We start from the raw sequence: 13,841 nt of genomic DNA on the forward strand, positions 1-13,841 counted from the left end.
TTTATTGTCAAGTTAGCTAACATACAGTGTATACATTGTGCTCTTGGTTTCAGGAATAAATTCCTGTGACTCATCACTTACATAACAACATTCAGTGCTCATCCCAACAAGTGCCCTCCTCAATGCTCATCGCCCATTTCCCCCTCTCCCATACCCCCCCACCGCATCAGCCCTCAGTTTGTTCTCTGTATTTAAGAATCTCTTTTGGGTTTGCTTCCCTCTCTGTTTGAAACTATTTTTTACCCTTCCCTCCCCCATGGTCTTCTGTTAAGTTTCTCAAGTTCCACATGAGTGAACTCTGTCTTTCTCTGATTGACTTATTTCACTTAGCATAATACCCTCCAGTTCCATCCACATTGTTGCAAATGGCAGGATTTCATTCTTTCTCATTGCCAAGTAGTATTCCATTGTATATATAAACCTGGCATGACGTCTCCAGTCTCCTCCAGTTTAAACCGAGACTCGGTTTAAACTGGAGGAGACTGGAGACGTCATGCCAGGTTTGCATAAGTAAGAGTGGGAAAAGAAGGAATACGCTGAATGAAGCACAGTTTATATAAGGCACACAGGAAGTAAAGTTAAAATGATGCAAGAAAACGGTGGGCTTTAAGTGTCAGTGTATTTACCTCACATAACCCAATAGGCAAGAGAGAGGCTTAGGAAGATACAGAATAGGAGAGCAACATGGTAAAAGCAGTATGTTAGGAAGGTTATTTTGGTAGTCATGTGTAGGTTGAATTGTGTGGATAAATACTGAAAGCATGAAGTGAGGAGGCTTACACAATAGATACAATAAAAGATAGAGCTAGAACACGACAGTGGGGATATGACAGAAGGGAAAGACGGAAAGAGAACATGAGACACAGAACCAACAAGGTTGGACTACTCATTAAATATGAGAAGGGGGTTAACATGACCATGAAGCACGTGGAAGAAAAATGGTAGTGCCAACCTAGATAGGGAAGTTGGAGCAGGAGCCAGAGAAATGTTTGATTTTAGACATGAATTTGTTTCACATGCTATCAAATTATGTAGATAGACATGCCCAGCAAGCAGCTCAGTGTCTGGGCCACAGCGCTAGAAAGAGGTTAGGGCAGGGTATGGACATGTGGTCATTATTCTGAGAGAAGGCAGCTGACATGCTGCATTGGCTATGACTGCCTATGGTAAATGTGTGCAAAGGAAAGACCATGGATGACAGGTCCCTGTAGAACAGCTAGAGTTTAGGTGGGAGAAGAAGACATGCTAATCAAAGAGACAAAACAATAAAATGTCATTTTCTTTTTTAAATTTTTTAAAATGTTTTTTAAATTTATTTTTGATATATATAGAGAGAATGCATGAGTGCAAGCAGGGAGGGGCAGAGAGAGAGGGAAACACAGAATGCAAAGGAGTCTCCAGGTTCTGAGCTATCAGCACAGAGCCCAACATGGGGCTTGAACTGAGGAACTGTGAGATCATGGTCTGAGCTTAAGTCAGATGCCTAACCGACTGGGCCACCCAGGCGCCCTGTCACTTTCAATGATATTGGTAATATATATATTTAAACTAAGTGTCAGTAAAATTTCAGGGAAATGGGCATTCTTGTACATTCCTGGGTGGGAAGGGATATGGGTGTACATTTGCTAGAAAGAAATGTGCCATATCAAGAGACATCAAAATGTTCCTATTGTGCTTGCTTCAGCCAACATACATGAAAATTGGAATGATGCAGAGATTAGCATGGCCCCTGCAAAGGCTGACATGCAAATTTATGAAGCACTCCATTTTTTCTTCGCTGGAATTAGACAGTATTAATGGTTGTGCAACCTTGTGAATATACTAAAAGCCACTGAATTACACACTTGAAGGTAATGCATTTTATGATATGTGAATTATATCTGTTTTAAAAAATGTTCCTACCCTTTGATACAGTCTTTCCACTCCTAAGATTCTACCCTAAGAGAGCAATTAGAGATGCACACATTGATTTGTGTACATGAAGTGTCATCTACTGCAGAGTTATTTATAAAGGTAAAAACAGGAATATCCTAACTGTCCAACATTTAGGAAGAGTTAAGGGAGGTATTGTACATCTACATGAAGGAAAAATAATCTGCCATTAAAAACCATGTTTCTCAAGACTACTTAATGATCCTGGAAAAGGCTCACAATATAATGGCAAGTGAAAGAAAAAGCATCCAAACCTGTACATAGTATCCGCCCATTTCAAAAAATATATATGGATGTATATATATATTCATATACAAGCCTACACATATTATAGGGCTGAATGCCAATACATCAATATCTTACCAGCGGGTGTTTGTCTCTGTGTGGCAGAATTAAGGGTCATTCTTATTTTTTATACCTTTAAAAAATTTCAAAGCTTTCTACACTACACATGTATTAGAGCTGAATGAGAAAAAGTTTTCAAAGAAAAAAGACACCATTCTACATGGGCATATCATTTACCCTGACAATCATCTGATGCAACTGTCTGATACATTCCTAAGTTAGGAATATGCAATACTCATAATACTTGTATAATTGTAATACTCGTATACTTAACTATTTCAAACATCTGTATTTTGCCCTCAGATAAATCAGCCTAGAGCCCGCCAACCTAACAAAATGCTTCCCCAACAAATGCTTTGCTCTTTGGTGGTGGATTCCTCTGTCTATTGTACTAATTAAAAAAACCTCCATCTGACAGTTTTTTTTTTTTACCACAATATTAGCAATGGGAGCTGTTCTTTGCTGTCAGAGGTGGCCAGGGCTGGAAGGACAAGGGGCAAGTTGAAGGAAACCAGGCAAAGGAAAAGAAAGGTCAAGTCAAAGTCAGCATCAAGGCTGTGCCCAGTGGATTGAAAAAAATTGCTACTCAAGGCCTTGTTGGCTATAGTTTTTTCCCAAGTGCCTCATGAACTTGGTGGGACAAAATTGCATGGAGAGGGGACAAGCCACAGGAAAATCTGGTGGGGGTGTGTGGCAGTAAGTACCATCTGTAAAGCCATCTGATTGCTAATATTTGTACACCACATTCACAGTTCACACAGAACTTTCATAGACACCATTCCATTTAATTCTTAAAACAACTTTATAAACTCCACTTCAGGAAAGAAGAAACTCAGGTTCAGAGGTGAAATAAATCACACAAGGCTTGAACTGAAGTTCTTTGCCTCCAAATTCCTGTGTTTTTTCCCTGAACAGTGGTTCTCAAAGTTTGTTATATAGATCAGCGTCAGCATCACCAGAGACCTTGTTAGAAATGAAACTCTGGGGCCCTACTCTGGACCTTCTGGATCAGAAACTCTGGGAGTGGGGCCCAGCAATCTGAATTTTAACAAGCCCTCCAAGTGATTCTGATGCATACCCAAGTTTGAAAGCCATTGCTTTAAAGAATGCTACCATATATTTTTTAAAACAGATTTTTAAATGGCTTCTTTAAAATACTGGCTGCTGATGCTTTGACTTAAATGGGTTTTTGTCTTCCAGGGCAGGCTGGGAGACTCTCTTCAACTGTCAGTGGCTGTATACACAATATAAGGGGCTGCCTGAATAGAATGCGGGCTCCAGGGGTGGGTGGGAACATACTACTTCATGGTGAGGAAGGTCCCAGAACCAAGACGGCAATCCTCTGCTCACATCTTCCCTGTTTGAAGGGGATATGAGCTGGAGAGCAGCTGCCATATATTTATCTCCTCTTCTGAAGTTTCACTTCATAAAAGCTTTCACGTGGTTCCACAATGTCCTGCATGAGCCCCTGGGAAATTTCCTGATCTGATGTATTTACATTTACAAACCTCTGGTTGACCAAGCTTTTCATTTCTTTGGTTTTCATTTTTTTTACAGGATTTTCAAACAACAATTTAGAAAAAAAATGCAGCAATTGAAACAAAATTATTTTCCTTCTGGGTAACATGAACTCCCCTACTCATGCCTCCCCAACCCACTCCCTATCCAATTTCCTCACTGCAGGTAACTGTTCTCTCTCTCATTCTGTCTCTCTGTCTCTCTCTCTCTCTCATACATACATACACTCATGCACTCAATCATACACATTCCTTTCCCTTGGGATGGAGAACAAACAGATCATGTATTTTTTTTTAAAAATTGGACTTGACTTAAACCAGATTTTAAATTTTGTCAGGGTAATGTTTGTAAAATTGAAACAAAACTCATACATAAATATAGATTTATTCTGAAAAAGCTAAAGCTAAAAGAATCATGGAATTAAAATTATAAAGTATTCAAAATTCTAGCAATGAACAGAATTTGTTGTTATTCCCTTTTCTTCATAGGTACTTGCACTGAATTCATTCATTCATTCATTCATTCATTTATTGGTTAGTTATTGAGAGCCAAGCAAGCACTATTCTGGGGTGCTGGGGACAAAGCAATGAACAAAACAGACAAGATCTCACTCCTCATGGGGTTCAACTAAAAAAATATGAAATATATGTCAGGTCGTGGTAAATGCTCTGAAGACAGAGAAAGCAGGGTAAAGGTGGACTGACTGACAGGAGTGTGTGGGGGCCAATGCTATTTCAGAAAGTGTGGTCAGTGAAGGCCTCTGTTGGGAGGTGATACTCGAGCAATGGCCTAACTCAGGGAAGTAGTCAGGCACATAAGAATGTGCCTGGGCAGAAGGATCAGCAAAGGTGATGGTCCTGAGATAGGATCACTTTTCCATCGTCCAAGAACAGCAGGAAAGTCAACGTGGCTGGAATGGAATGAGCAAAACAAAGAAGGGGAGGAAATGAGGTTGAGGAAGGAGGCTGGGGCCAGGTGAGTGGCTCATTCTAAGGACTCTGGATTTAATTTTAAGAGTGATGGAAATAAACCCTGTTTCTACTATGTGTCTAGTGGGGGCCAAAGAGTCTAAAAGTCTGCACTATGATCCTTGCCTTCAAGAAGCTTTCAATCCAGGGTGCCTGGGTGGCTCAGTCAGTTAAGCGTCTGACTAGATTTTGGCTCAGGTCATGATCTCATGGTTCCGTGAGTTCAAGCCCTGCTTCTGGCTCCAAACTGCCAACTGCTTGGGATTCTCTTTCTCTCTCTCTGCACCTCCCCAACTTGCACTCTTTCACACTCTTTCTCTCTCTCAAAAATAAACAAATAAACATTAAAAAAAAGAGAAGCTTTCAATCCATCCATTTGAGGAAACAAGCCAGAATTACAGGAGACTTGAGGAGGGGTGGGGATTCTTGATTTCTCACCTATACTTGGTCCTAATCTTAAGGAGCCACCTTTAGTAGAAAAGAATTCCAAAGGAGAAAGAGGCTTGCCTCCTATGCCAATTTGAGAAGATTCTCCCACTTCATAATTTGGGCATTTTAATCTCAAAAACACAATGTTTACTATGTGTTCTAAATATTAAAACATTTTATACTCATAACAACCCTACGAGGCAGGCACTACTATTGTCATCCCCATTTTACAGAGGGGAATATCAGCAGCTCAGAGAGGCTGAGTAACTTGCTCAAGATCACATAACTAAAAAGTTAGTATTGAAACCCAGGGAGTCTGGCTCCAGAGCCCACATTTTTAACCACTATTCTCACCTGCCTTGCCTACAGATAGAGACAAAAGGATGGGGAGGGGAGGATGATGAATCTAAAGTTGAGAATTAAAGGGGAAGTCTCTCAAATGTCCCAGGTGACCAAGAAGAGTGCTGGAGGTGTAAGGAGACCTGGGGAAAAGACCCTGAACTAGCCATGGGGGGAGAGCTAGAGGAGCAGGCCGCAGGATACTGCATCCATGTTGGGAGTCTGCAAGGAGTGTGAATACACAGTGTTCAGGTAGGAGGGCTTTGACATTGGAGATATTTCCTGTGGGACACTGAGATACCATGGGACTTTGGGGTATCCTGACCTTCCCAGTATAGAATACATAACGTGTAATAACCTGCAGGCAGAGAAATCTACATAAAGGACGTCATGCTTGAGGTTTGGTCTTGAAGGAAGTGTAGGGATTGACCCAGATGAAAGGCACTTCTGTAGAAGGAATAGCATGTGAAAATTATGGAAACGTGTGGGAAAAATGGTGTTCTGAGGATAGGACGTGAGAGGAGGGGTGGTGAGAGGTAAGGCTTGAGAAGCAGGCTGGGCCAGAACATGGAAGAACTAAGTTGCCATGTTAATGAGTTTGGACTTTCCCCACAGGCACTGGAGGGCCAGTGTAAGATTTTAAGCACGATGGTGGCAGGACCAGATTTACATTTTGGAAAGATGTTATCAGTTGACGTTTCATAGGGAGAAAAGGGGCAGGTGGGCCACTCAGGAAATAAATGTTACAGTCCAAGTTATCTGTAATTCAGGGATAGAGTGGAGAGGTATATCTGAGAATTATCTGGGAGGTAGAACCAATAAATCTTGGTGCCTGATTGGACAGATGTGAGGAGTAAAGAAGAGGAGAGAGTCCAGAATGTCTCCCAGATTTCTCACTTCAGTAAATGATTCAGCCCATCACCAATACCAGAAGAGTGGAGAGAGAAATCAATCCAATTTTGGACAAGTTGATTTTTAGTTATTTCTTTTTTTTAAAGCAATACTCACAGAAGGCAAACCATTCAAACAGTACAAAGGCATATACAATAAAAAATGAGTCTCCCACACTCCTGGGGAAACCACTATTAACAGCTTCTTATTTATCCCTGGGTAGCAGTATGGTACAGTAGTATTAAAAGCATATGCTCTGTAACCAGACTGGATCTGAATCCATCATTGCTAGCTGTATGGGTGCTTTGGGCTAGTTATTTAATATCTGTGCCTCGGTAACATCATCTGTAAAATGAGGATTATAATAATAGAGCACAAAAAGCATACTAGAATGCTGTTCAGAAACTTGATGCTTGTGCTAAACAATATATCGTGGAGATAATTTCATATCTGTATGTGCTTTTTCACATATTTTTAATAACTGGATAGTATTTCAGCATGCAAATTTTGTTCAGTTTATTTTACTTTTACCCAATTAATGAATATTGAGGTTGTTTCTATTTCTTTTTTGCTATTACCAATAATGCTGCAGTGAATATCTCTGTACATCTTCACATACACAGATGATTATATCTGTTAGATAATTCCACTGCAATTATGGTTCGCAGAATATGCGAATATTTGTGATAAAGTCTCCTGAAATCCAAAGAGGTTATGCTAATTTGCACTTCCACCAAGAATGCTTTTCAATGCATTGAATTGCTTTACAGCAATGCTTTTCAAACTTTCATGTACAAACAAATTGCCTGGGGAGCTCATTAAAATGCAGATTCTGATTTAGTAGATCTGGGTTGGGACTGTGTTTCTAACAAACTCTGGGTTGATACAGATACTGCTGGTCCAAGGATCACAGTTTAAGTAACAAGGTAGATAGCAAGGTGTGAGAGTGCATTTCTCTGCATGCTTGCCAAAAAAATAGCGTATGCTAAACGCTCTGATTTTTGCCACTGAGATAGGTGAAGGTTGTATCTTAAGGTAAGAGTTGATGTTTAATAATCAAAGACAAGAATTTCCGAAAAGAGGTATTCAACCAGGCTAATATTTATTAAGGAACAAATACTTCCAAAGAGCTTTATACACATCATCTCATTTACTCATATGACTCCATAAGGCTATAGAAATCTTCCAGATGAAGAAATTGTGATTAGGTAAATTGCTAAAGGTTGGCCAGTTGGTAAATGATTTGGCACCAGTGCTATTATATACTAATGGCTACGTTCCTTCCTCTATACTACACTGCTGAAAAACTCAATTGGAAAATTGCCAACTGGAAAAGAAGGAAAGATGCCCTTCATCTTTTTTCAATCTTGAAGACACTAATTCATCTTGGAACAACACAGAGAAGAGGGTTACGGTAGTGGAAGAAGCCAGAATGCATTGAGGAAATGGGAGGGGGAAAAAGGGAGACAAGTAATATAAGAATACTTTTCAAGAGCCTAAGCAGCTGAGATGTGAAGGGAAAGACACTGGTAGTTGGAGGAGGATGAAGGTTAAGGGCAGGTGATGTTTTTAGGAGGAAGTGCCTACCTAAAGATACATGTAATTGAGACTAGTTTATATTGGGAATAGCATTCTGTGGGTCTAAAACAATCTTTGGTCTTGATCTACCTATGCTGTTCAACTGCCAGTTGAATCGCTACATATCTGATCAATCACCTCAAAATAAATAGAAAACCAAAAAAAAAAAAAAAAACCAACAAACATTGACACCAAGCCCAACTCTTCCTAATTTATCATTTTTTTTTAAAAATCTTGTTTATTTGTTTGCTTTAAATCTTTAAAGGTCTGACTGGCTCAAACCTAGTAACCAGTTTACTTCTCCTCTCCTTTAGCCTGTGTATTGAATCAGTCACTAAGTCCTGGCTTTGAAATGTCTCCCCCATTAACTCTTCCTGTCTATTCCTACTGTCACTACTCTATATAAGCAATCACACCACGTGGCCTCCTTACATACAATCCAACCCACACCAATCTTCCACAAACACCAATTTCATTCCTATTCACCTACTCACAATCCTGCAATAGTTGCCTCTGCATACTAGGTAAAGTTTGCTTTTCTGGGCTTTCTATAGATTGCCCAAATTTTCCTCTTACTGATTCCCTACATAAATCTTACGTTGGATGGGCTTCCTTAATAGTCCCCAAATCTACATTTCTCTCTATCTTCTCTTTATGCCTTCCCACATACCATTTAGGAATTTGGCCAAGCTCCCCCTCTTTTTGTTTTTTGTTTAGTTTTAGTTTTAGTTTTTTTTTGTTTTCTGTTTTTTTGTTTGTTTTTGCAAGCTCCTTGTGGTGTTCTTCCAGCGTTCACAATCACTTGTTGCTGGTTATCACTCATTTTGACAATCATCTATTTCCTTACTCAACCATTTTACCTATACATGTCTCATCTCCCTCCTCTAGAGTTCAGGGCTAGAGCATACTTCTTTTTTTTTTTCTTAATTTTTAATGGTTATTTATTTTTAAGAGAGAGAGACAGAATGTGAGTGGGGAAGTGGCAGAGAGAGAGAGAGAGGGAGACAGAATCTGAAGCAGGCTCCAGGCTCTGAGCTGTCAGCACAGAGCCGGACACAGGGCTGGAACTCATGAGCTGTGAGATTATGTCCTGAGCCCAAGTTGGATGCTTAACTGACTGAGTCACCCAGGCACCCCTAGAGCATACTTTTGCTGTGATCGCCACCACATTGTTTAACATATTGCTAAGTATGTGCTAAATACTCACACTCAAAAATATTTATTAAATCAGTGAAATTGTATCATGGGAATTTGCTATTTAAAGAGATATTTGGTGAGTTACTGTGTAGAAAATGTCTATTTCTTTTTAACTTTCAAATGCCATATTAAAAACAATATACATTCACTGGTAATGTACCTGGTATCAGGTATTGTTCTAGGCATTTTCTCATGAAGTACCTGTTTAATCTTTACCAGATACCCATCAGGTGGGAATTACATCCCTGAATTACCCATAATGACAAGACTACATGATGGTTAGAGGCTTGCCTAGTATTTCCACTATTTTCACTGAGTACTCAGAGTTTATACTTAAAACCCCCAAGTCCATTGCTCTATTCTTCATAACACAGACTCCTTTTTATTTTTATTTATTTTTATTTTTATTTTTTTTAATTTTTTTTCAACGTTTATTTATTTTTGGGACAGAGAGAGACAGAGCATGAACGGGGGAGGGGCAGAGAGAGAGGGAGACACAGAATCGGAAACAGGCTTCAGGCTCCGAGCCATCAGCCCAGAGCCCGACGCGGGGCTCGAACTCACGGACCGTGAGATCGTGACCTGGCTGAAGTCGGACGCTTAACTGACTGCGCCACCCAGGCGCCCCTCTATTTTTTAAACACGGTCCCATGGTTCTTAGTTGAATTATAAACAATATTTTTCTAGAGTCTTGGTGTAAGAAAAGTTCTAATTAACAAAATAGGTAAATAATGAATACATTTACATCTCAAGTTTAGTGTCTAATTACAGTTCCTATGAATAATGAGAGAAAGTACTTTTGTGTCCCCAAAGTAAACCTGTGCCACAATGCAAAGGGAGATGAGATGCAGCAGGGTGCTGTATTAACATTCATAATTATGCATCTTATGTTCCAAAAATGAATTGTTGTTTGACAGCAAGGGAAAATGACAATAATAAAAATTATGGCAAAAGCACATAAGGTTAATCAACATATAATCGACTCACGAATTTGCACATTTTAGATGTTTTCTTTTATTGGTGTTTATGATTTATTATTTAGAAACACCATAAACTAATCTACCAGAATATATTTCCCTATTAAAGATGCCTGAAATGAAAACATGCACACATAAAGTGAGTTAATTTTTTATGACACATAGTAGATATATCACTTAAGGGAGATTTTGTTCCACAAATGCAATAACCTACACATAATGAGGTGTCAACTTCTTCAGTGATACTTAGTCTAAAACACACTCACATACACACACAAACACACACTTTGGGGCAATTTAAACCTATTGGGGAAAAAAGACTATATTAAAAACTCTTTTTTCTTTTCAGTATCTCCTAATGCGTGCTTTATTAAACAGAGCACACCCCAAAGAAACAGGAGGAATGCAGAATACAAATGACAACATTTTCCCATGGACTGAGACTGACCCAGCTTCAGGTCAGAAAAGAAGATGCCTTCACCTGTCAGATGGCTACTGAATATCTTAAGAAGCCAACAGCCATCAGTTTAGTTGCACAGACCCACACCTAGAACTTTAACTCTCACCCTATCCAACAGCTAACTCTTGGATAACTCAGTTTATTCTCCTTTTGAAACTAGCAAGCATTCCAGATCAAGGCAAAGCTAAAGCCTGGGTGACCGAGAAACACTCAATTATCCTCTCAGGCCAGTTTACACCTGATTTTTCTCTAGGCTTTACTGGGATGCAAGGTTACAGCTGAAGATAATACTCACAGGGTGAGGCAAGGGAGAAAGCATGCACAGCCTAAGGATTTGTAAAGTCATACAAAGATTTCTTGAAGATCTCAACTAAAATATTCAATTTAAGGCCTCTGAAGGTATTACTGAGAAGCAAAGTAGGTAGGTAGGCAGAAACCAACTGAGGTGTTCAGAGAGCAAACTATATACAGAGTCAGACAGACCTGGTTATAAGATCGTATATGTGCTAGTCACCTCATTTATTTGTCCCTCAATCTCTTCATCTGTACGATGGGGGTACGCTCATCCCAATACCTCATAAGAGAGCTGTGATGATTAAATGACACTATGTACTTCAGAGCTGCTAGCACTGTATCTGATCCATAGTGAGTGCTGGGATAGAAGGACAGAAACTAACATTTAAAGCATGTTTATTAAATCTGAAAGGAATCATATTTCTGCTTCAACCTCTTCAAACTTAGGTGAGAAGGCTCCTTGGTGGGACCTTATCACCTGACTCCAAATTCCTAAAGAGAACGCCATTCTTCCCTTACTAGTATTAACATTTTAAACCAACTACTCAGGAAAGGAGTAATACAACACCATCCTATGGAACTATGGAACTATGATAGTCCCAATGACTGGAATTCATAAAAACTCAGCAATGTTGATACAGGGAAAATTGATGGGTTCTGGAGTCACACAGAGACTGGATTTGAGTCCCAGCTCTGATGCTTATTAGTTATTTGGCATTAGACAACTGACACATCCATTCTGAGCCTTGGTTTCCTCAGATGATACAGACTTTGTAGAACTGTGGTGGGAATGTAAGTTGCTATCACTATTATATTCTTATGGTCACACAGGGTCTCAGGCCAAGCAAACTAATCAGATCCTGTGATATAATACGCAAGCAACACAAAGCTACTTTCCCTGTCCAGCTGTGACAAACCAATGGCAATTGCAAGTGACTACCCTGATAAGCAACTTGGAGGGAAGAAAAAATTATTTTTACTGTGGCATGAAAAGGGGCCTCTAGAAATTCTTCTTTGGGGGGATTAATCATAATAGTGATCCTGAATCACATATAAGAGATCAGTAATACTCCTTATCACTTCATGAGTGTCCTCTCCCACTCAACCTTAAACTTTCCTTTATCAAGCACCAAGCTTCTTCCAAGAAGTACAGAGTAGCAAGTAGCAAGGAATCACACACACACACGTATGCAGAGAGAGAGAGAGGAAGGGAGACAGGGAGAGAGGGAGGGATAGGGAGAGAAGGAAGGATGTCACAAGAAAAAATCCTAATCTCATACAAAATTCATGCACCAAAACTAGTTTTTAATTTTTATTCAAAATTTATTCCATTCTGTTGGAAGGGCCATGGGTACTTTAAGAAATGTATTCCTGAAGTGCAAAGAGGGTCAACTTCAGGTAAGTAACTTTCACTGTATGTAAATTTACGTCAAACAAATTTTATGACTGAGAAAAAGAGAAGGGCAGGTGATGTTCTACTCCTTCCCTTAGAGAGAAAACCTACACTGTATAACTTCTCAAAGACTATTCAAAGGCATACATTAGCTGCATACTTAACAAAATTGAAGGATATACTGCACCCTCATTACAGGGGAAAATAGGAATATATCTTTGTATTAGGAACCAGAGACATAATCATTTTTAGCTGAACAAGCATGCTAGAATGGCCAACCAATGCTTTCCCTTTGATTAGTTGGAAAGCAATCAATGCACTCTTGCTAGATTGGAGATTTCACTCAAAATAGAAACTGGCCTGAAGTCCAGAAAGCTGGCAGTTCAGAGACAAATCCCCAGAAGGGATCTTGACACTTGAACTAAGATCCAGGTTTGGCATACTCATCAGGACCTAAGTTTAAGACTAGAGCTTGAAGAAGCTGTTAAGTAATAAGAGCTGGTAAAGCATACTGACCATCTTTAGAATTCATATGTTTCTTTCATCAGCTAAAAGAAACACCTTTGGTACTTGAGGTTTGTTTAGGTTAGCTGTTTTTAATAATGACATTAGATTTTTAAGAAGACTATTTTGGGGAGGTGTAGTTTTAGGTTTACAGCAAAATTAAGAGAAAGGTACAGAGATTTCCCATATATCCCCGGTCTCCACACATGCATAACCTCCCCCCCCCGCCATTATCTACATCCCCCTAGAGCGTGGTACATTTTTTACAATTGATGAACCTACATGGATACATCATAATTAACCAAAGTCCATAGTTTACACTATGGTTCACTCTTAGTGTTGTATGTTATATCAGTTTGAACAAATGTGTAATGCCATGTATCCATCATCAGAGTATCATACAGAATAGTATGACATTCTACCCTAGAAATCCTCTGTGCTCTGCCTTTTCATCCCTCCCTCCCTTCTCATTAACCCCTGGCAGTCATTGATATTTTTACTATCTCCATTTTCTTTTGCCTTTTCCAGAATGTGATATAGATGGAATTATACAATAACGAGACTTTTCAGATCAGCTTCTTTCATTTGGTAATATGTATTTAAGTTTCATGGCTTGACTGCTTATTTCTATTTAATACTGAATAATATTCCATTGCCTGGATATACTATGGTTTATTTATCCATTTACCTACTGAAGGACATCTTGGCTGCTTCCAAGTTTTGGAAAATATAAATAAAGCTGCTATAAACACCCATGTACATGTTTTTGTATGGACATACGTTTTCAACCCCTTTGGGTAAATACCAAGGAGTGCAATTGCTGTATCATTTAGTAAGAGTATATTTAGTTCTGTAAGAAACCACCAAACTGTCTTGCAAAGTGGCTGTACCACGTTGTGTTCTCACTAGCAACGAATGAGTTCCTGTTGCTCCACATCCTTGCCAACATTTGGTATTGTCAGTGTTCCAGATTTTGGCTGTTCTAGTAAGTGTGCAATTATATCTCACTGTTGTTT

General features: G+C 39.3%; 1 protein-coding gene and 1 pseudogene across 1 annotated transcript in view; one reads left to right on the plus strand and one right to left on the minus strand.

Annotated features, from left to right (window-relative positions):
* The window catches only part of SHROOM4 (shroom family member 4), a 268,891-nt gene that overhangs the window by 55,767 nt on the left and 199,283 nt on the right, over positions 1–13,841 (minus strand). The window lies entirely within an intron of this gene.
* On the plus strand, positions 1,674–1,773 carry LOC111558817 (annotated as a pseudogene).

The sequence above is a fragment of the Felis catus genome, chromosome X, assembly GCF_018350175.1.
Source record: "Felis catus isolate Fca126 chromosome X, F.catus_Fca126_mat1.0, whole genome shotgun sequence".
NCBI classification, from domain to species: domain Eukaryota; kingdom Metazoa; phylum Chordata; class Mammalia; order Carnivora; family Felidae; genus Felis; species Felis catus.